Source organism: Caloenas nicobarica, chromosome 8, assembly GCF_036013445.1.
Source record: "Caloenas nicobarica isolate bCalNic1 chromosome 8, bCalNic1.hap1, whole genome shotgun sequence".
NCBI classification, from domain to species: Eukaryota; Metazoa; Chordata; class Aves; order Columbiformes; family Columbidae; genus Caloenas; species Caloenas nicobarica.
Window position 1 is genome coordinate 23,209,966 of NC_088252.1, and position 24,174 is coordinate 23,234,139.

Below are 24,174 nucleotides of genomic sequence, written 5' to 3' on the forward strand. Positions count from 1 at the left end.
GGGCACAAAGCACAATTCACGTCCTACAATAACTTGGCAAGGAACTCCTACAGGAGTTTGGGGTGGTTTATCAGGCTGATCCTTAAGTCGCAGCAAAGAATCTGCAGTGACTTTAATGAAACAGGTAATTCTGAAGAATGAATTGACATTGGATATAAGGAAGACATTTTTTACAATGAGGGTGGGCAACAGGTTGCCCAGAGAGGTTGTGGATGCCCCATCCCTGGAAGTGTTCAAGATCAGGTTGGATGGGGCTCTGAGCAACCTGATCTGGTTGAAGCTGTCCCTACTCATGGCAGAGGGGTTGGATTGGATGAACTTTAAAGGTCTCTTCCAACCCAAACCATTCTGTGAACTTGCCCCTCACATACGTTTCTATGCAGGTTATTCTTAATAGGCTCATACGCTTTTCTGGTTTTGTCCACTGAAGCATGGTTAGATTAAAGCTCGTAATACTGTTAGCTCCTCATCATCAGCTAGGAATGTACTCAGGCTGCAGAGAGCCACGCCAGGGACAGGGAGAAAATTCAGGTCCACAAGCAAGGAAGTCTCCTTCAAAAAGAAGTTGAAATAATACAGCCCACAGGACCAGTGCAGCTCCACACAGGACCATGCAATCATTCCCATGCAACACTCCCATTCCCAGGAGGCTCTGCACATTTGCTGCTTCCAGACTTGAACCAAGAAACAGTAAAACCACTTTGAGCCTCCTGGGTTAGTCTGGCCTCCAGCACACTGGGCTTCAGAGAAATGCCAATTGTTTGCTGAATGACCAAACATGTTCCTGGGGTCTTTGTACTCTCTCCAAACTCAGCAGTTGGCAGGAGCCCCAGGACCTGATCCACTCCTCACCTGGAAGCGAGGCAGCCCCGTCAGGCACCCAGGCAGATGTACCGACAAGTTCTTCCAAGGGACCTCTGTGGGTGTAAACAGAAAGGTCGGGATAAATCTTTTGCTCATTACAAAAGCAGAAAGTAAATCAAGCTGGCTGTGATACCTTGCCAAAAAAACAGTCCCAAAAGGGCCCATAATGCCAGCTGCTCTCCTGTACAGGGCAGACCACAGCTTTTTTCCCCTTCTGATACAACTCGTGTGTCAGTCTGCCTGTTTTGTCCCATATAAGGGTTTTTCACGCATTGGCAGGACAGATCCGAGCAAGCGTCAGAGTAACTAAGGTTTATTTGGGAGAGAAGCTACTTGTTTTAAATCACTGCAGAGCTGGTGAAAGGCACTGACGTAAGGGCGCCAGGTAACAAGGTCTCTTTCAAAGCCTGACCAGACACCCTTCTGCCTCTTGTGCTTAAAATGCCTCTTCTTCCCGAGCCTTCTCCACCACGCAGGCCACTGGTGAGTCACTCCCACGGCGTTAGCTTTGCCATGAGAGCACTAAGAAGAACCGAAGCTGAGATGGGATGCATTAAACACACACCAGTTGTGGAAAAAACAAGCAGCAGGATGGGACAACCCAAACCCTACCTCCAGCTCCAGCCCTAGTTTCCTTCTAGATGATTCCAAAGACACCCAGCTAAAAAGAAAACACAGGTTTTCTAAGTTACACAGGCTGCTTTCAACCAGCAGCCTTTCATACATCCAGCTTATTGACATCTGAGCCTACCCTGGTGTTTTCCGTTTCCTTTCATCTCAGTCCTGCAGAAGAAATAAGCAGGTTTAAAAAAATACTAGTGATGATTAGTGAAAGGACCAGTCCACCTCTGCCCCTCCTGGCTCTTCCAGCCCACCATGCTCCCACCTGCCCCAGGTCACCCCCCACTCCTCCTATTATAACTGCATCCTCATCACTATTAAACTAAAGCCTAATTACCTCTTAAACATGGCTGAGATTAGCCAAAGGGTAAAAAACATGAAAGAGAGGGAGGATAAACTTATCTAGCCAGTCACACACACTATTTTTTTTTAAGGAAACCAGGCTGAAACCCATCAGCTGCTGTCTTTGCTCAGGAGAACCGGGTCTGGCAGGGGAGCAGCTTCACCCTCCTGGTCCATGGGGAAGGAAGGGGAGCACAGGGGAGAAGAGCCACAGCATTTGCCTCATATCCACACTGAAGTGTAAAACGCACAGAGAAATTTGCTGAGGTCTTGCCCACACAGACACTGGATATTCCTTTCATATTTGCCATGACAAAAAATTCATGTTAACATTTTTGCAAGCACTGTAAGCCCATATCAAGTAACAGCAAAGAGGCAGACAGGTGTCCTGACCACATATGAGAGAGCATCTGTGAATAGTTTGGAATTTATTATTATTATTTTTTAAAGGGGGAAACAAATCCCAGAGATTTTTCTGAGCATGATACATTTTCTGCTCCTTGTTTGATGTTGCTTTCAGACTGAACACTTCAAATAGCTGACACTAACCTATGCCTCAAGCCTGCTTTAAACTAATGCCCCTTATGTGACCAGAAATGAATGCATGGTGAATCACATATGCCACACACAGTGGGGTGATGAGCGGTGGTCCACATCTCCTGAGAGCTGCATGGACACAAACACGTCAGGGGAAAGGAGATCCCAGTCCTCTCTGCATTACAGCCTGGTAATTCAGCAGTAAAGCCTCAGATGGTTTGGAGTTGCAAAGCACAAGCTCCGCGTCAACAGCCCAACCATGAGCAGTCAGAGAGAACAACACGACTATTGGCATTCTCTGCAGATTATGTAGAGATATATATATATAACTTGCATAGGCTGCACTTCCAGTCTCTCTGCCTGCCTTTGGGAAATGCTTAAGAGAAGCTGCATTTCACTTACTACCCCAAATCAGGGGAATCTGATCTTGACAGTGGGGAAAAGAGACCAACCCAAAGTTCCAGACTTTGGGGTATGTGGGTGCCAGCTCTTCACTTTGCTGACATTACTGCTTCCAGGAATTAAACCAAAACCCCACCTCAGAGAGGTTGCAATTTGCATCTAAAGTGCTGCCTAAGCCTCAGTTGTAATAAACAGACAGAGCTCCAGTAAAATCGAAGGAGTTATTCTGATTTTGTCTGGTTACGGATCTATAGACCCATAAACGTTACAGCTCATCCAGCCTCCAGTTAAATATTTTCCAATAGAAGACCATTACCTTCGTCAGATTGATTTCGACAACTTGTTTAAAGCACTCTTGAAGACTCATTAGCATCTTTGGGGTTTGGTGGTTGTATTTTAAGAATAAAACCCAACAGCTATTAAACACTTGAAAAAGGCATGTTAACAGTTTACAAACAAAGCTGGAGTGGAGATATAACTATGTTTTTGGCTTTTCATTAGGAAATTGGTAAAATGGAGGAAGCAAAGAAAATAGAAAAATGAAACAGAGCTTTTTCACACACTGAAAACATCACCCATATTATTTGAGAGATACTGAATAAAAAAGAAACACAGAGATGAGTGAAGAAAAATCATGCTAGAAAAAAAAAAATCCTCTCCTCCTTTTGAAACTTACTAAATTATATTTCAGGTTTAGTGGGCAGATAAGACTGAGTGCAGCCCAGGAAATACAGATGCAGTTTGTTGGTCATCACTGGCCATATTAGCTGATCTCAGGTCAGGCTCCTCTCCCTCAAACCTTCCTCACACACCAGTAATAAAGCTTCTCAGTGACAAGCTTGTACTGACCACACTCCCTGGTAGGAGAACAATGCTATGATCTGTTTTACAGCTCTCTGCCCGAGAGTGGGTACTACTGGCCATCACTGCATCCATACCACGGACTCATGTTGTCTTCTTTAAACCATCTCACCAAAAGAACTGGTTCCCTTGGGCACAGGGTCATCCAATCCACTGTATCCAAGGTCCTTTTCAGACTGTTGCATTGCTATGGCTTTATGGATGAAGAAGAGTCTTGGTTTGTCTGTTTGTTTGGGGTTTTTTTTCCAGTTATCTTGCCCAAATTATGCTGCCAGGCATCAACTACAAGCCAAGCCTCAGACAGGGAGAGGTGGAAGAGTCTTGCCCAATGTTTCACAGAAAACTGGCAAGCATCCCAGGCCCTGCCCCAGGGTTCAGGTACTGATTAGGTAGGGCCACCAACACCTTACTGGAAACAAGCCCTTTCTAGCACCTCCTCAACCTGCGAACCTTCAGAAGGGGCAGCCCTGACCAGCATCACAAACCTGGGCCAGCCACACAGAGGAACGGTGGGGAAAATTTGAGCCATTGCCTTGTCTGCTTTTAATTTCACTCATTTCTCTCTGAAGGCGGCGAAATACTCTGAAACCCTCGTGTTTGGGTGCCTCTTGCTTCAGAAATAGATTTGCAAGCCAGTGCGTTAAGCAAGGGGAGATGCTGCCAGGTCCTGCGCTAAGGGTGTAACAAGGGCACCGTGGTGCAAGCCCACGTCTCGCAGCCACCGGGCTGCTCCATCGCGGCAGGACGGCGGCCACGTGTCCCAGCTGCTCCTCTGTGCTGGCACGTCAGCAGGCTTACAGGTACGTCTGTGACACCCACAGAGGTGCCTGCACTGACCGTGCGTCTCTGCCAGCTCAAAGAGAAAGGGCAGAGAACACCACAGTCACACAACGCGCACCCACCAGGACATCAGTGTGCACAGGGGTGGTGAGAGACAGAGATATTTACAGCCCCTCGAGGTGCACTCCATCGTACTTCGCTCTGCTCTTCCAGCCGTGCATGCACCTTTAAAAATCCATAGTTCCAGACATCCAGCCCACGTGCTGCCACTCCAGCTCAATGAGGAGAGGATGAGCTCGACTTGGCCAGTTAAACAGGAAAGGGCCAAAAGAAACAAGACATTTTTAGTAATAGTATTTTGTTAAAATCAAACAAACACACCTCCAGCAAATCAAAGACAAAAGACAAGGGATATGAAGACATAGTTTCCACTGTTCCTTCAGTGGCAGAGAGCAGCTCCCAGTTGAAACCAAAGCTCGGGTAGCTCAGGTGCAGGAGGCAAAGCATCATGGTGTGCCATCATTGCACACCATGGACAGTCCTCCCATGCCAAAGTGCTACTGAACTGTGAGAGCAGCTTCTCTGGGAAGGCGAGAGTGGGGAGGATGCCCCGACGCGCTGCTTTCTGCTCCCCAGCACCGTCTGCTGAGCTGGAACTGCAGGAATAGCAGATCCAGGACAACGATCACACACGTTCCTCCTGTGCTGCAAATCAGCAGCCAAACCATGAGCACCGTGGGGTACAGGACAGTCAGCACCCAGGCACACCGGGGCTGCCGGCCCCTGCCATGCACAGCTTCTCCAACAGGCTCTCCGTCTGAGAAGGACCATCTTTCCACCCACCGCTACATAGGATCTTCCCAGAGAGACCACAGAGAAAGTCTGGCGTAGCTCAAATAAGCACCTGGATCTACAAACAACAGATTAAATTCTCAAGCTACAAAACTATGTTTTAGCAAAAGTGCAATTGAACTCCATGTACTTGTTACATTTCTAAATATACTCTGGTTGTCAAGACAACAAAGAGACTGATGGATCTCTAAAGTGTACTGTATCTATTTAATTGTCAGCATTTCAAACTGACTCAAGGAGGGAAAAAAATGCTGCATGGTAAGTCTAATTGTCATGGTTACCACTGGCTAACCCCATAATAAAAATATATATATTCTAGCTAAATGTGCCAAGCCATGTGAGGAGCAGATGGGAGACATTCTCATTAGTGCAACAGCCTCCACTGGAAAACTAAAACTTGAGGAAGGATGCGAGAGACTTTACAGAGATCTCAGACACAACAGACGCCGTGGGCTGCATCTTCCCAGTCGTCTGGCAGCGGTCGCTCAGACTTTTCCACCGCACTTATTCGCCCTACGTGTGCTGGGACAACCTGTGGGGCCGGGGCTCCCTAATTTGCTAGTGTTCCTGTTTGGGGATCTCATCTCCCCTCCCAAAAAAAGCCCAAGATGTGAGTTGTTACTCCTTAAAATCCTCTAGACATCATCTCAGGTGCAAACACCTTGGATTTGCACTCCCAGCATCACCTACTTGCTCTCCACCCTCCAGGCAGCTGTACCCGAGCCCACGGGCATCGCTCCAGCGAGAGCCCGGCCCTTCTGCTCCTGTATTGTTAACAGATAAAGCAAGGGCTAAATCCAGCCTTGGAGAAGAGCAACAAGTGCAAAAAAACCAGCTAGCCACTGCTCCAAATACACCAGCCTGAGGCTGAGCTGGGAAACACTATGCACCCCCAGACAGCCTCTGCACCCTGCTTGACAAGAACAATTCAGCAGCATGAAGAACCCCACAATTCATATGAGGTCCCTCCTGAAAGAGATGCTTTCCAAAAAAAAAAAAAAACCACCCTCAAACATTTGTTTTTTTACATGGAAGACCTCCACAACATCCAAGATATCTACCTGTCTGTAAAACGATTGTGGCTTTCTTTCACTGATCAAACACCTCCACCTGTGCTCAGTTCTCACTTTTCTTTCATTAAACCAAAGTTTAAGTTGCAGCAGAAAGGCACAAGTTTCATCCAGGCACGAGAAGCAATGGAAAACAACTCATGTTCACTTGAAGAGCATTGATGTCAATGAATGGTCAGCTTTCCAATTATTCTGAAGCTTCCTCAACATTTTTGACAGAAACCACATCAAAGTTGAATCACCCTTAAAAATCTCCCCCAAACTGTTTCACTCCTTTGTGCAGATAAAAGCTCTGTTTCTCTGCTGTGAGACGCGTTCATGGAAATCAAAAGGCATCGCCTAAAACTATCTCCAGGAGAGCCACAAAGTAAAATTCGATCTGGTTGGAAAACACTGCTTAAGAGAAACACCACTTTCCAGGTGCCTCAAGCAACACGTTTGAATTTGTGATATTTCCCCTGCAGCCTGCCTCCGCTGTTCACCAAGATGAACAATTTCTGAATTCCAAAGATGAGATTCTCGGTGATGTAAAATGAGCTTTCGTGCCTACCAATACAGTCACCGTGCGGTTCACCCTCGCATACTGCTTTGCAGAGCGGTCTGTGCACGGAGATGGCCAGCAAACATCAAAACAGAAGTAGCACAGAAGTGCTATTTCCGGGGTTTGGGTGAGAATTATTTCAAATTCTACTACGATTAGGAGATAAAAAGGAGTTAGGCATGAAGAAGCCTATATCTCAATTACAGCCAAAGGGATTTACAGGCAACTGGTTTTTTACAAGTATTTAAGGACACCCAAAGTAAAGCAGAATCAGTATTTCATCCCTAGGTGCCTAAATAATTCTGAAACTAAGCGTTACCCATAAAGAACTTCAAAGAGATTACAGCCCTTCTGAAAGCTGTATCCAGAGCTTAACTGAGGTGAAATCCTTAACAACTGAGAGTTTGAAATCATGTTCCAAAATGTGTATTTCAACATCATACGGGTGCAGGAGCCTAACTTTGGTTTTCCTGTTACTGAAAGTGCTCGCCTAGGGCATCAGGCTCTTACGGTTATGGCTTTGGGACAACTATTACATTCTGTTCTAATAAAGTACGTGCTCTCTGGAGTAAATTCCCCAGGATGACTCCTTTGCTTTGGCACAAATGGACTCATTTGGTTGAGATAAAAGGATGTTCCCTTGCATCTCTTTTTTTTTTTTTTTAAAGATAGAGAAACAGTTAATTTTGCTAAATGAGTGTTCTGTTTCTGTTGCCATGACTTCACTGCAGACAAACACAAAACCATCAAGCTCCTTTTCCTTGGGCGTTGGGTTTTTTTTTTTGGTATAAAAAAAACAACCAGGTATTTGATCATCTTGATTCTCTTGCTTCTTTCCTCAACATCTGGATTTTCAGCAATATCCCACAGTCAGATACATAATGGCTATAGATAGTCAGAAAATTAGAGAGATATTCCTGCATATATTCGTCCCTTCACAATCCACCTCTGCTAGCTACGTCAATGCACCCCCTGTGACTCCAGCATGCAGGGCAGCGCTATCTGCAAGAGCAGGCAGCAAGTCTCTCACCAGGAAACCCTGAATTTATGGCATTAGTCCCTGAAAGCCAGAATTCCCACGCTCCCACCAAGGACTGAAGGACGGCTCCATCGGGCTCCCTGGCACACCAGGTTGTTGCCCAAGATTTTGCCCCAGTCTGAAAACCAGAAGCCGCAACTGAAGTCCTTCCCACTGCCTCAGTTTCTCAGAGAGATGGAGGTGGTTGCACACACATGTCATCTGCCTCCCTTAGGGTGCTGTGACATTGGCTGAGTTAATATTCATGAAATACACTCGGATTAGAAGTATTATAGACTTTACTGAGGTAGAAGGTTTTTTGCTTTTTTTAATGTTTGCATTGAATAGACAGACTAAGTAGAAACGGCATTTGTAGCCTGCAGCCATTATCCCAGTAAATGGCTTATTACAGCATGCAGCCTACCAGCTCACCTCCATCCTGTCTCACTTAAACACATGTAGGTGGAAGTGCTGCTCATCCCAGAGAACTTTATTTTTCACTGTCTCTGATGGAGACTCTTGATAGCTGGGCTCACAAGACAGGGCTTAGGATATAAATATTTCAGTCTGAGCTTGTTGTTTGGTACCTATTTCTGACAACCACAGAACAATTAATTACTTCCCGTCTAAGACTAATTCCCGTCTCTTCCAAAAAGGCTGAAGGGGGGTGAGTTTTGTCTCAAGACTTCCAATTTCCTGATGAGTCACAGCAGATCCACTACAATAAGCTCAATACTTCAATCAGACTGTTTCTTATCAAGGTGTATTCAATACATAACTAAGATGTCGAGTGTGCTATTTTAAGGGCTAATTTCAGGCATTGTATGCACAATGCCTTCTCATCTGAACACACGCTTTCTCCTGGATGAGACAGATGTACCTGCTGCACCACCACCCCTTCTTGCCTCCCCCAGTCATACAGATAAATACTGCAAGAGCAGAAATTGAAGAACTGTACATTTGGTACACTGATTTTCACAACACATAGTGCTGCAATAAGTAGCCCTCTCTCCCACTTCATTAGTTCATTCCCTGCCCTTTGGCAATAAAATTACTTATGTGACAGCAGCGCATGACAAGAAGAAAACACTTGCAGACTGCACGGGTTACAACAAGTCCACAACATCTTGCTTTCTTCGTTCTAGGGCCAAGAATCATACATTTATTTTTCTGCCCCAGGGAGCAACTCTGCATCCCTGTACAAATCCTCAGTTGTCCCCAGTTCCCACGCCACCCACTCACAAGCTCCCAGGCTCAAGCAGACAGGAGACACCTTGCCCAACCTCCGAGCAGCAACGCATGTTATGGGGACCAGCAGGTGCCTTCTGGTCCTCATTTAATTAAATTCTATCTAAGACTTTGTTAAGTTATCATGTCAATTGGGCAAGGGATCCCAGATTGAGTTTACAACAGGTTGCACTGTGCATCAGCCTGACCACAGTAGTGGAAACTGCCTCATCCAAGAGGACTACGAAGCACAGAGCAACAACATCATCTCCCTGGATCATGCACAGGCCTAGGTTCTCACAAGCATTGCCACTAAAAGCTCCCAGACACCAACAGCTGCCTTAGAAATATGCGGCTACAATGATAAATAAATGGTTAAAGACCATAATGTTTGGGTGAGAGAGACCAAGTACAGGAGACAGACGGGTATGCGCTCACTGTTGGAGTTGGAACAGTCGCTGCACAGACACCACCTCAAGACACTGGTGCTCCTTGCCAGCACCAGCTTTCCCCATGGCACAACTGGACTATGCAAGCAGTTTCTGTGCAAACAGCAGCAGTGCCAGTTTCTGCCAAGCCCATGCTAATTGTGATTCCAGCTCAAACGCTCTGAAGTCAGAAAGTATTTAGGTGACGTGTAACCAAGGTCTCACATTTGTCTCACCAGCTCTCCAGTGGTGAACAAGCCTACAATCAGCTAGAAAGACCTCTCTGTGTCTCTTTTCTTTCCTCCTCCTTGGAAACACGTTCGCATAATTTTGCAGCAAAAAAATGCAAAACATTTTTGATCCTCACAATGCCCTTAACCTGTTGGTGTAATTGAACTGTCAAAGCAATGCAAAGGACATGGCCATGGATATTCCATTGAAGTCAACAGATCTTCCAAGGCTCTGTGGCTTCTCAGGTGCTACTAAACTGTCAATGTCTCTTAATGTACCACATTTACCTAAAAACCTCAGGGCACCTTAGGAATATTCAACCAGTTTCACAAAGTCTGTGGGAATGCAAAGGGCAAGTGGTGAAGAATCATTCCACACAGCCAAGTCCAGCTTGGAAGAACCAGGGAAGCAAGCAGCCTGAGCTGAGCTAGAAGATTAAAACATGGCAAGTCTCCTCTTGAGTCGGCTCGGTTAGTTAAGGTCACTTTAATTAAGGTGAGGTTATTCACCCAAATGTTATAGATTTCCATCAAATACACTATCACCTTTGGGACAGGCTCCACAAGATCTACAATGACATTCACTTTGAGCTGCAGGTGACTGAGCAACACAGCTGTGAAATACATACAAACCCCAGCTGGAACCTCAGCAACTGCTCTCTCTGTTTTAGAGTACGTGTGACAAAGTTTCTTGAGCAAGTTTGGACTGGACCAGTCAGCATCCATTTCTAACAAGATCAGAAATGTGTGCTAGACTGTGCAGCTCGAGTCCTCTTCTGCAGGTGGCAACCAGCTCCTTTGGAGAAAGTACCAGGTAGCAGCAGAGATCGTGAGCTGATGGTCTCAGCTGTACTGCAGAAAGTGCCGACAGAGTCACTGACTCAAGACAAGTGCAAGCAACTTTCTTAAAAACTAGTGTTATGAATAAAGAGAAAAATACAGGATCACATCAATTAAGATGACCCCACCCACCCCCAAAAAATGGAAAAAAAAAATCAACTTAAAAGGGATCATAAATTCTCTTTTTTTCGGGACAATATTGTTGGTAGCATATGGTTCTACAGCCTGAACAGACAAGCAGTGAGATTCAAGCTCATCTCGTGTTCTTAAATCATGCAAGGCCAGGATTCTCCCACACCAGGCGCTTAAGTCCCCGTGCCTTTCTAAAAAGCCATTTGGAAATTTTCTAAGTGCAGTAGAAGAAAAATAATCCTACTCAGTCCACGCCTGCATCTCCCTTCCCTCCCATTAACACACAGGGAGAAGGGTTGGCTTAGAGCAATACAACATTTCAATTTGAATATGAATCACTCCTCTGGTGAGAAAACAAAACAGAAGCCCATTTCACATGAGCCTTATCTGAAGATATAATGAGAAACGACACATCTAACAAGAGCAATGCAAGTAAAACACGGTGAAAACACTGGCTCAGACAAAAAAAAAAATAACAATACTTTCCATCCTAGAGGATCCCAAAGTGGAAGGATCCTCATAGAGAAAGAAACAACTTTATCTGCCACTGAAACACGGTTACCTGTGCATGGGTACTCAGCTCAGCACCATGCCATTGTTCATGATAGAGGGAAGAACATCACTGAGCAGAAACGATGTGAGAGTTTAGGCAGGCATGATCCTTTGGTGGGAACTGGACCACTCTCCTGAAAAGTGGAAATTAGCTTCATTTTAATTCACACGATTCAAAATTGCATTTTCTGGGCTGAGTACCTGAACACCAGGCACACACAATGTTGTATTTAGAAGTGACAGGCTGTAAAAAGGATGGAGATCAAAATCACGTATGCCAGTACTCTCCAGCTTGTGGTTCAAAAGGTTGCAGAAAACAGTGGCGATGTAGAGGATTAAAATACCTGAACCTGCCTGGGGATTACAAATGAATCTCTTATCATCCACAGGACTGAGGGATCAGGATTTCCTGCCCCTGGTCCAGCTGCTATCTTCACATGGAGTTTAGGGTAAATCATTTCTCCTTTCCCCAGCTCTTGTGCAGCAGGCACAGTGATGTTCAACCACTACTAGGAACAATCCAGGAGAAAGCAAAGCATTACTACTCAACACTGTTTCAGAAGCAGGTCTTGCATATCACCAGCTTTGCTGAAATACTGACAGAAGCACCATTTTCATCCTCTCTCCTTGGTCCCTTTCTCTCTTTCCACCTACCTGTGCCCATGATACGAGCTATCGCTTCACTGGAGATAGTCACGGCCTGTTGTTACAGCATTGGTCAAAGGAGACTCTGAAATACCAACAAACGAGTACAGAAATCCCCCAGGGAAAAGGCCCTAAGCAAGTGATCTGCACATTTCCAGAGGCAGATGTTTACTTCTCCTCCTGGCAGCATCTGGAAGCTTGCAGACTATTTACCTGCATCTTGGAAACAGCTATTTAATCCTACAACACATCAACAATTCACCTTGACTCAAAAGAATGGGGGTTTTTTGGCAAATATCTGACAAAGCTTTTCTGAAAGGAGCTTCCTTAATCATTTCCCACATTGTGTTCTGTATACAGCTGCCATTGCAGAAACAAAACAAAACTGGGTGCACAAATGCAAACAAATCAGGGTTTGGCCTGATCTGCCTAAAGCAAAAGCCAACCTCCTCTCCTACGGGCTCAGTAAGTTCCTAGTGTTTCTGAGAGGCTGACTTTTGGATGGGTTTGTGTGAGTTTGTCTTCGGTGCACTGGGACTGCACGATAATTCAAGGGAAAACGCCCTTAAAAGGAACACGTACAGCGATGCATCAATTTGGACAACTGCAACCAAGCCACTTCCCTGCAGAAGTGACCTCTCTCCAACCACGCAGTCATGTTCTTGCCAGCTGGAGACTCATCCTCATCTTGGTTTAAGCAGAACTAATTAATTTGGTTTTCCTAGGGGAGGGAGAATAATCAACAAATCAATAAACCGGAAAGGAAAGTTACAAAGAACCAAACATGATTTACAGGTAAAGTGAATTGCCAGGGGATTCAGACAAAAATTCAGCACTGATTCATCAAACAAGTAATTCAGATGTCTTAAGAACAAGCTATGAACAGAAGTCGCTCTTCCTCTCTCCCTCTTATTATTAGTTACTGCTGGAAGTGACCTTTTCTGCAAATCTCTAGACCATTTTGAAGTGCTGGAGACTTCGGGAAGCGAGAATTAGTTCTTAAAAGGAACTAAACTGCTTCAAAAACATTTTATTAAAGGTTGCATCTTGCTTCTCTCTCACCCCTGGGTATTTAGGATGAACTATCCACCACAAGAAAACAGCCACTGTAGTTCTAGCTGAGAGTTCCAAATTTGGTGATACAGGCGCTTATTAAGTTGTAAAAACCAAGGGACAGAGAAGCTGCCCAAAGCCACCGGAGCAAACCAGCAGCAAAACTCAAGGAGAACCAAGAGCCCCGTCCCTCAGCTCTGCCTGCAGCCTCGGGAAGAGCTCGGGCAAGGATCCGGCATTGCCTGCGGCAGCACGGAGGGCTCGCCTGGCTCAGAGTCTGCTCAGCCCGGCAGAAGAGTAGGAGGTGCAATTGCTGGCAGGAGCAGGCAGAGCAGCAAAGCTGGTGGAGATCACAAATGGAAGAGTGTTGTAAAACATGGAGGTGAGCACAGACTGACACTCACCTTCACAGTTCCCCCACAGAAAAGCATGCCTCGCTAGACTCGCGAATCTTTGAAACACGTCCAGCCTTCGCTAGATGGATCCAGGAACCTCATTCCTATGCATGTTTGTTCTCACACGCGAATACGGCAAGGTTTCAACAGCACACATTTTGCACAAGTCCCGCAGGCCCAAACTTACAAGTTACTTGGGAAACTTGGCCTTAAATAGGATTGTAAACAAAATGAGAGAGATTACAAATAAAGGCAAAGACCACAAAGAACTCCAGAGCAATTTGGGTTGGAAGGGAGCTTTGGAGGAGCCCAACACAGAGGTTCTCCAAAACACCCAGTCTTCAGAGGATCTTCTTCTTAAAACAGGACTTACTTAAAAGATTGCACCAACTTATCTTCCAAAACTGATTAGTCACATGAAAATACCGGCTAGGCTCTCTTCATTTAATATCACTTGTGAGTGGCAAGTTCTCAAAGCTATAATAGATTCAGTTCTAGAAGAACAATTAGGTGGCATTAGACAGGTAGTTGTAACCCTCAGAATTAAATGGCCTTGCTATTTATCAGTGTACTGTACCTTTAAAAGTTTCCAAAAGTTACGGTCTTTTTTTTTTGTGCATGCTGGAATATTCAAGAGCATTTCATATCTATTCTCATATCAAGAAAAGAACAATTAGATCAATAATGAAACAGGAGTGCTCCCTTTTACTTTCTGTGGTTTGCAAAGAGGTTCATGTTTCTGTGCGAGCACAGCTCTTGTTTTAGTGATGTGAAAGTGTGTGGTTTGTGCGATACCCAGTTTCTTCTAATATTTGAGTTTCTGTTGTTATCTACCTACAATTTACAGTAAAGCATCTTTTATTCTCACACCTCTCAATGTCAAAATTAGACCAATTTTCCCAACAGCAAGATTTTTTTACCCCATGCAGACCTTTTACAAATACTGGAAAGCTTGACGACGACACACTCCTCACTAATACAGCACGAAATTGCAGAAGATGGCATTAGTGTTACCAAGCCTACCTATGCATGCGCCTGTGTACACAGACACATGACAAAGCAAACAATCTTTTCCTCAGGGAAATGGACCAATTTTGTGTTTGGAAAAACAAGTAGAATTTGGTTGCAATCCATGCCAAGGGTCCCAAGGCACTACATGAGGTGGGTAAAGATTACTGACTGACATTTGAACCTCTGTTTACATATCACTATTGTGCTATTTGTTGAGATCAGACATTACTATTTTCAAAAGTATTCTAAATATTTAGAACTGGTTTTTTCCACACACACCCCTTCCCCCCAGACTGCAGAGTATGCATCTAAATCTAGCAAAAATTTCTTAAGAACCCTCCAAACAGGAGGGACACTGCAACTACTGGGGATGGGTAACCTGCTGGCTCCAGCATCAAATCAAACCATGCCATTTATAGCATTTTGACCCTCTCCACAACAGACGAGAGCACTGATATTTTAGCCAGAAATGTCCATTTTCTAGATAGCTGTTCCTAGCCACATGCTCTACTCCAGAATCCTTGAATGTGCTGTCCCTGTGGCTTTCAGAGAAATGCACCTTTGTCAAATATACTCAAGCTCCAGAAGAGAGAATTCATCTTCTGCTAAAACATAAATATCAAATATTAAAATACCTCAAAACAACGAGAATACTAAATATTTCTGAAGAAGAAAAGTAAATAACCAACAGCAAGGTTTTTCATCCTGTGGCAAGTCACCCGGTCAGCGCTGGAGTCTGAACCTACTGAGTGTACCCGTCAAGGACTCTTCCCTTCTCAGTGATTTCCCTGTTCTGCAACAGGGACCAGCACAATAGTTTGCACACAAATGTTCTTAAGGGTCATAAAATCGTCGTGCCCTCTCCAGCATTAATTTAACACTGATGGCACAACAGTGCATTACCTAGTCATCCAGCTGCTTCAACTAAGATTAATTCAGGCAAGCCAGGACACAAATGTTCAAACTCCTTAACACATCTTGCACCCACCTAGGGAAGACTTGGCTTTCAGCCAGCCTGCATAAACCCTGGTGGGATTAGCCAATGTTCAAGAGGATCCTTTATGGGATAAGTAAGGAGGTCAAGCACTGCGATCTAAAAAAGGCCATGACGGGCATATATAATCCCCCACAAGGCACATCCCCTCCTCCCATTACAACCAGCAACAGCAATGACTAAGGGCACACAGCAAAAAAACATTACAACCAAGGCCGTGGAAATGAAAGTGGAAAATGTACCACTTACTCTGTCATCTTAATATAAAGTGAATTTATCTGATTTTTTTCAAACGTGCCAAAAAGGACATGTTTGGAAGAGATGCACAGAGAGGAGCCATGAGAATACTGCTTACTTGGTTCTAGCTGGAGCAGAAGTGCTGAAACCTTCCCATTTCACTCCTGTGGATTCCCTGCCTGTAGACCTGATGCTGCCAGAAAGTGGCAGTAGCTAAATCTGGACTAACACTTTAAAACATCTGTCTCAACTATTTGGGCAATGCCCAGTAAAACTAACATACAATACACTCTGCTATAAAAGCATCCCAGTTAAGTGCTGCCACTGTGAGCAGCCGTAGGTCAGAAAGCACTGTTTGACCAAATGTTTAAAATAAGGGTGGGTGCTAAACCAAAAATATTCTTTTAAATCAGTGTCACAATAGATCACAGTGACCATGGAGCTCAAGCATGCCAAATTCCAATGGCACTTGGTTTTCCCACTCGCTATCTCCATGCAGGAGACCTGACCACCGCCACGTCCAACCCCATCCAGGCCCAGGTATTTCTCCTAAGTTTAATGACATTGTGAGATCTTCCTTTGGAATATAGGCAATGACAGACTTGATACAGCAAATAGACCACGGGACCAGCTTTGTTTATTTTAACATGAACTCCTTATACACCATAGGAGAGCTGTGAGCTGGCCTGTCCCTCACCAGAACGCCAGAAAGGAGCTCATGCTGCTGCTGCAGCTTAACTCAATGCTGTGAATGGCTCCAAATATCTCTCCGGAAACCAGCATGACAATAGATCATCTGCTGAATCATATGGTTCTCAGGCAGCCAAAGATGGGCTATCAGGAAGCGGGACCTATCTGAAACCAGCCACAACCTCCTCGCCAGCAGACGCCAATCAGCGACAAAGCACCTGCTGTTGCCCTCATGTGGGTGCTCGGCCCTTAGAAAATATTGGAAAAGCCTCTTCCATTTTCTTCCTACCTCAGATAAGTTCACTAACCACCACCAGTAGACATCAACTGCCTTCCCTCCACAATAACCCAAGCAGGATTTGGACCACTGCAGACGAAGTTTTCTCCCCATCCCTCACAGTCCCTCCAGACCAGCCCAAGCGCTCTCAACCATCCCAACATTAAGGGAGTTTGTCATCAGCTCCAAGCGACCTTGGTGTAAACAGTAATTCTCCCCTCTCTAAACAAGAATTTGGAAAAACAGCTTTTACTGGACAGATACGTCTGGCTGAGATTTGTGATCAGATGCAATGCACGGTACAGCGTGTGACCTGGAGAAATATTACCGTCAGCTAACGACAGCACAAATTTCTTTCTTCCCTGTCCTTCATTAGCCTCAGAAGCTGGCCTTGCCAGCAGCAGTAATGCAAGCTGAGACAACAAAGCACATTAATGATGGGCCCCATCATGTTCCATATTAATTACTGTAGCCAGTAGTAAACTGTTGGTTATAAATTATATTTTGATAAACTGCCCTTTCTTTGACAAGGCAGCTCCAATGTTTAATGTTGCACTTAATCCTCAGATAATACCCCAGGAGTCCTCACTGTGCCCAGCAACAAATCAAAGCAGCCTTCAAAATGCTGGCACAGGTCCCCTTTTCCTATGCACCCCAACCTGAAACTATCCCATTGCACCAACTTCGGTACAGGTCAGCTCCAGAAGCTGAGTTGTCAAAACCAGCAGCACACTCAGTTATTGGGGTCCTACAGAGGTGCCCCAGCTCTTCTCTGGGCAAGGGAGCACAGCAAAAGCCAGCACAGAGCACATTTATATAAATGAGCACGTTTATATACATGTATAACAGTTTTCCAGAAATGCTGCAGTATTACTCTGTTCTGCAAGGTAAAATAACAGGGAAATAGTCCCCAGAATATCTCGACATTCAGAAAAGAGCAGGACTTCTTCTACCTGGGACCGAAATAGTCAACTAAAATCTTTATCTGAAAATATCATATTCTTATTTTTGTTTCTTTTTAATTCAGTGACATTTAGCAAGCAGAACAGCTGTTAGTAAAGGTCTAGGAGAGGTGGAATCCCATTTTCTATATAAAGAAAAATGTTTAGGAGGAAACGGCAATTTGACAAAAATACCTGGTTAGCAGAGTACATTTTAAAAAGTGGAAAAATATGTTTTGTTTTTAATAAGGTAGCAAAATATCCACTATGGCTCATGAAAAGCATCCTAAGTCCTAGGAACAAAGGTATGACATTATTTTGCAACACACACCCAGGAAGATAAGGAGGAGGGATGCACCCTTTAAGAAGCAGCATAGGGAGAGACCCCCCTTCTTCTCAGCCAGATGTGCACATCGCTTCCCACCACCATCAAAACGCATCAACACACAGCCATGGTCTTCCCAAAGAGCAGGTCCAGCTCTCATCAGTGGCAACCAGGAGTTTGCAGCTGGCTTCAGACAGAGCTGGGTCAAACCTGGCACAGTTACCACTCTTGTTTATTTTACTCTGAAGGCACAACTCATGACACTGAGCAACGACAAGACATTGCACGTGGGATTTACAGTGCTGAAAACCCAAAGGCTCAGGGAGAGGATCAGCAGCCACAAACGAGAATCCCATCCTCTCCTCCGCAGAAGAATGAGAAGCCCTGCAGCCTCGCTGCAAGTTGCAAATTAAAATTGCTTACAGCAGTCCAGAGTTCGGTCTTGTTCTTCCACCACTGGTGGCAGATGGCACGTGCTATTATTAAATCTTGATTTCCAGCTTATAATAGTAATTGTATGAAAACTTCTGCCCTTGGAAAACAACTCTGTGTCTTTATTTTGGAAAAAAAAAATCAAACAAACAAGCAAGCAAAAAACAAACACCACAAAAACAAACAAACAAACAGCAATAACACCACCACCACAACAACAGAAGAAGTCTTGCAGTTAAATAACTATCCTATTTTAACGATTAAAAAAAAAAAAAAATCATAACATACTTCTCCTAATTGGAAACACACAGAAAATAGGATATGGCCATATTAGTTGAAGGTCAGTGCACATTTACCCATCTCTCTTGAAACTGACAGTATTCTCGTGACAGCCATAAAAGCTGCTTTGAATTTCAGTTCCCTAGAAAGTAAATATAAGGAATCCCAAAGCCGTAACCACAAGTGCCACAGCTCTTAACACTGATGTCCCATCCAGCTTAATGTGTGCTGCAGAAGATGGTAAAGCTTCAAAATCATGTCATCTATGGTAGATGGGAAGAAAACAATAATTATCCACCAGTCCATCGCCCCGGGCACGTACCACAACACCTTCATTTGATGCAGCATTAACAGCAGGACGTGTTTTATTCCCCAGCATTCAGCACAGAGCAAAGCAGGGCTGGTGGGACCATTTATGGGGCCTGTTACAGCCAAGTATCTCATGGTACCATACATTTTATTCCAGTTTGCAACTGCTCTTTCCAGTTCCAACTACTAAACAAATTTTCTTTTCTTTTTTTTTTTTTTTTTTAAGGAACAAGTTTACATCCGCTTGTGCCAATTTGTTTCTGTATCAATTAGCCAGGGCAAAAGGGGTTGCTTTTCAGACCCTTTTCTGGTACATTAGATATAAGGGGACAGTGTAATTAATAGATGTCAGGCACAGTCCCCCCGATGCATCGATTTCTTCCTACTTAGGAAACACTCGGGGAGAACACGATCACCTCTGGCTGTCAGAGGTCCTCATAAAATCCATAGATCTGGATTTACAGAAACTGTTAATCATTTTGGATGCTGAGAAGGGGTAAGGCCGAGTCTGATTTTGTAAAGCAAAGGAAATGTCTTGTTAACTGTGACGCCTTAGCGTACTTCAAAAGGAGCTGACAGGAACGGAGAGCTGGACAGCCAAAAGATTTCCAGAAAAAGAGGCAACTAGAAAAAACCCTTTCAGTCCCAAGCTGCATTGAGGGAGATGTGAACGTTCTCCCTGGGCTCAGAGCATCTGCATCACTGAGATGCCCAGACCAGGCACCGCTTCAGCCGGACCAGTTTGCTCCCCAGCTCCCCCACTGTCACACCGTATCACAGTCATCACCTTTCCACCACAATTTGAATTTCACCAAGCCATCTAAATATAAAGTTGAACTTCCAGAAAAAAAAAAAAAGACTAAAGACTATACACCTTGGTTATTTCCTTTTAAGGTTTAATTTTTCTCTCTCTTACACAAAGCCCTCAAAAAAAATCTCAAGGTATCTGATAATTTTCATCACCCCCTAGTTCTACTCAGGAGTGCACAGCTAACGAACCACACAAGACCAATATTTATGCCAAGCTAGTTAAAATATCCTCATTTTGCAACTGGACAGTCCAGTGACCTGGTCTATGACACGAAGAGATGTACGGTGGAGAAGAGAAGGAAGCAAAGGCTGCTCCAAACAACACTGCATGCACATGGTCCCGCACCACCACCCAACTACACATTTACTAGCAGCTCAGCTTCTGCAGCCTGCAATTGCCGAGTGCCTTTTCTACCAGAAACCTTTCTGCAATGATAATCTACTACAGAAGATGAGTGGAGGAGGACACCCAACAGCTTCCAGCCAGAACACAACACGCCTTCAGCAAGACCTTTGATTTTCACAGGCACACACTGAAGCTGTTCTTCACAACAAAGAACCGCCCGTCTGTTGCATAACTAACCTTAGGCTGCGTTAGATAAGCCGTGCCTTCTCACAGATCAACTGACCTTAAATAATGTCCCCAGTGTACTCAGAGCCACTAGGTTTTTCTTTGAGAGCTCAACTTACAGGTCTTCTCCTTCCAGCTATTTCTTCAGAAAGGCACACAAAGCAGGTTTCAAGAGAAATCTCATGCTTACTGTTCCAAGGGCAGCTTCCTAGGCCAAAAATGAAGCACAAGATCTTCAGATCCAGAAGCACATGTCCCTTTGAAAGCTTCCTCAGCACTTCATTGCAACAGAGCAAGTGAGAGCCTTTGCAGGATGGAATGGGGACTGAAGTGGATGATAACTGAAAAACCCAGTATACCTCAGGAAAGTTTGCTGCGGTTCTGCCTCCGAATCCAGCCAGAAGGAAAACGTCCAGCCATGCCAATGAAGCACTGCTTTGTACTCTGCATAAGGCAAAACAAAGGTCTGGTGATGACGAGCTCTCGTGTGTCGTGCAAGGGTCAACAGCAAAGGCAAATTCCACCATGGCATTTCCGTTCTGTCGCCCAATCCATTACTAAGAGCAGACACAGCAGGATCTTTCACTGCTTGTCCAAAAAATGCCATTTAGCGTAGATCTGCAGCATCACCCCGCTGCTGCATTCCACTCCAGAGGTGGGATGTCAGCCCCCACACAGAGATGAAGCCACAGGGCAGGGTGCAATGAGCAGATGAGCTCTTTTAACACCATTTCTCCAACCCCATCCTGGGTGCGAGATGACGCAGAAGACATGCAGCAGCCTGAGAGGTGGAAACGCTTGGGAAGAGACAGAGACCAGGTAAAGCAAACAAATCTCTGCACCACTCCTGGCAGGTCGTTTCATTGTCCATTCAGGTGTCTGCGCATTCCCCACCGGTACAAGCAACGTTTCAGAAGCGAAATGCTCTGCAAAGCAGGGCTGTATCCTGTGGGAGTGCAAGTACCAAAGCAACTGCCCAGTAAACCTGCAAAGGTAGAGGCTCTAAAAGCCTGGCTTTTTTCTGACAGCAGCTTAGCTGTCATACGGCCTCCACTTGAGCACCAACTTCCCAGCCTAAAAATCAGGGCCAACAGGGCGTCCCATCTTGCTACACATTGCTGCACTCATCCAACTGCTGCTTGATGAGAGTTTTGATACAAGGGCAGATATAACACACACATCCAGTGACTCTCCGACCTCTTCCGATGCAGCACGTTTGGGCAGGAGCCTTGCCTCATCTTTTGCAATCAGCCAAACCAGGCTTCATTGATAAAGCTCTGCCACATTATTTTCTGTAAAAGCTATCATCATCTCTCGCTATAATGCCAAGAACCCAGACTCGAAAGGGTTGTTCATGCCAGAGGAGCTCCACAGCCGCTGAGGAGCTTTCTAGTAAACCAAGCCCTGAACGCGAAGCAAAGGGCTTGCGGAGCCGAGTTACTGGAATCTATTCCTCCTGCATTAGTCAGCATCTATGAATACATCCTCTTGCTTCATTAAATTTTAATTGGAGTACACGTGAATAGGTTTTGCTGGTTACTTAATCAAAGGGAGTCTGAGTACAAGGTGTTCCCATGAAAAGCTAGAAAGCAACATCCTTTCCAGCTTTTCTTTGGGATTTCTTTAAGCATCCGTAGTCTATTTCTTCAGGTCAGTTGACATTTTGGGGTTGCTGCAAAGAACCATGCAAAACAGCCACGAAGTGCAAATGAAGCACTTTGGAGGGAAATCTGACACAGATCATTAACCCTGCGTTCCTCATTATTATCCAGACAAAAGTTAAATGCAAAATCCCAGAGCAGCTGTTGCATTAGCTGGCTGATCGGTAGTGCTAAACACGACGACTGCTTTGCTGCTGTGTGTCATGCATGTTTGGGCTGGGCTGTCTGGAGTTTCATTATTTTAAGTGTCCTCAGGTACTCTGAAACCACAGCAGATTTCAACCTATTAAAAATTCTACTCGTAAACTTTCAGATTTCCTCAGTAATCGCCTTCTCTTGTACTGCAACACAGATGCTTATTTGTTCACACAAGCTTTCCTTGAGCTTAGAGAAACTCTGCATGTACTTTCTTGCCTGCCTAGAACAGGACAACCACCTCCAGAACTCCTTCTTTACTAAAACTATGAGTTGTATGACCGGATTCTCAACTTCCATAAAATCCACATAGTACAGCTTGAACTGACTTACAGCAGTTTATACCGGCTGAAAATCTACCAGTAAAGCAACTCTAGTCTGCAAGAGGCACAGCTGGGGACAGGAGGTCGATGCCTGACTGTGAGAAACAAAAAGCAGCTATGTTGCTCTGCATGGCACTGTTTGATAAGTAAATCAACAAACAAAACAAAACAAAAGAAATTGCAGCAATTTAAAACCACAAAGAACTTACTGGACTGCTCCTGCATTCTGGCTCAGAAACGTATATATACTGTACAGTGATAGGTTCTGGCAGCCTGGGACTCTGACACACTTTCTATGGCAATGTCCTAATATTAGAAAAATTTGGTCATAAGCTAAAAATGTTACAGAAATAGCACAGGATCATAAGTTACCAGCTGAGTCAGAACTCGATCTGCTACTTGACTTTTATACTATTTTGCTCTTTTTTTTTCTTTTTCTAAAGAAGCACAAAACACAGTGGTTTGGTTTTTCTTTAAACTAGCTTGCTTCTGCCATCACTTATGAAGAATGAACCTTTGTAGGAGGGAAGAAGGTCACTCAAAATGGCAAAGATTGATGTGCGAGGAAGCAAAGGACACAGATCCCCTTACACACCACAGCCACGTGTGTAGCAAGCCCTTCGCTAACAGCCCCTCTGCGTGCAAGTTTTGGTGGGCAGGAGGCTGCCCCTTGTTCATGTACGGGGAGTCCTCCATCAGAAGCCCAGGGATGATGACGGGATTGTACCTGGTAGTACAGTGGCATAAATCCCAGGAATCTTAGGCGTGCAATGCAGCCTTCAGCATAAAAGCATTTTATTTGCACTCTGTACTTGTAAATCCTTGGTAAATAATTAACAGACAGCATGAGCATGTAACAGAACTGAGTCGCAGGTGTTAGCAAAGGAAAACTGCTATAAATGGATATGTCACACTAATAAGCCGCCTGTTCACCTGTTGGGTGCTGCAGAAATTAATTAAACAATTTAGTCTTCATAAATTAACCCCTGACACCCAGGAGCTTACAAGAAAGCACAGCTATATTCCTTCTCTGTTATTTATAACCGTAACTCTTTCTCCTTTCACAGCTTGAGCAGAAATTCAGCATCACAACGTTTCCGCTGCAAATGTGCAGCTGCTTGAAGGGCAACAGGCAGAAGCCTGCTAAATCAACAAGGAGAGGGGAAAGGATGATTCCTCAGAGAAAAGTAGATAACTAAAAAGTTATTCGGTCCAAAGTAGTGCACCAAGGAAAGGAAATCGCCAGTGTCTTGCAATTGTTTGCTGCCTGTCCCTCAGAAAACATACTGATCCCTGCTCATCTGCACCTCTGCCTGGAAACGAAACCCAAAAAGGCCATTTTCTGACAACAACTTCAAAATGTTTAAGCTAATTTCACTGTGTTTGTTTTGGTTTTGTATACAGTAATATACAAGCAATGAATTCTTGATTTTTTTTTTTTTTTTTTTCCAACGTACAGATCCCATAAGCTTAAAAGTAAATGGGAGTGCTTTGCTTCCTGGGGTATGTAACTGGAACATTTTTCTAGCACCTAATAAAACATTGTTTGGGTAATACTAACCATTAAAATATGTGTTTCAAGTCATGTAATGTTCCCTGTGAAATTTGCCTTTTTGCTCCACAAAAAAAAAGGGCACTGAAAGGAATCCTGCAGCCATAAGGATCTCACTTATTCCATGGAAGTATCAGTTTAAAAGCCTCACAACGTGATCAAAGCACTGTCGAGAAC

General features: G+C 44.5%; 1 protein-coding gene across 6 annotated transcripts in view; it reads right to left on the reverse strand.

The window, feature by feature from the left end:
• Nucleotides 1-24,174, reverse strand: part of LPP (LIM domain containing preferred translocation partner in lipoma) — a 344,425-nt gene that overhangs the window by 244,393 nt on the left and 75,858 nt on the right. For 5 of the 6 annotated variants that reach the window (XM_065639703.1, XM_065639706.1, XM_065639704.1 and 2 more), the window contains one exon: nucleotides 853-917. The exons of the other annotated variant lie outside the window; for it this stretch is intronic. The gene's annotated coding sequence lies outside the window, so the exon portion shown is untranslated. The remainder of the gene's footprint in view (nucleotides 1-852; nucleotides 918-24,174) is intronic. 6 annotated transcript variants of the gene reach the window in all.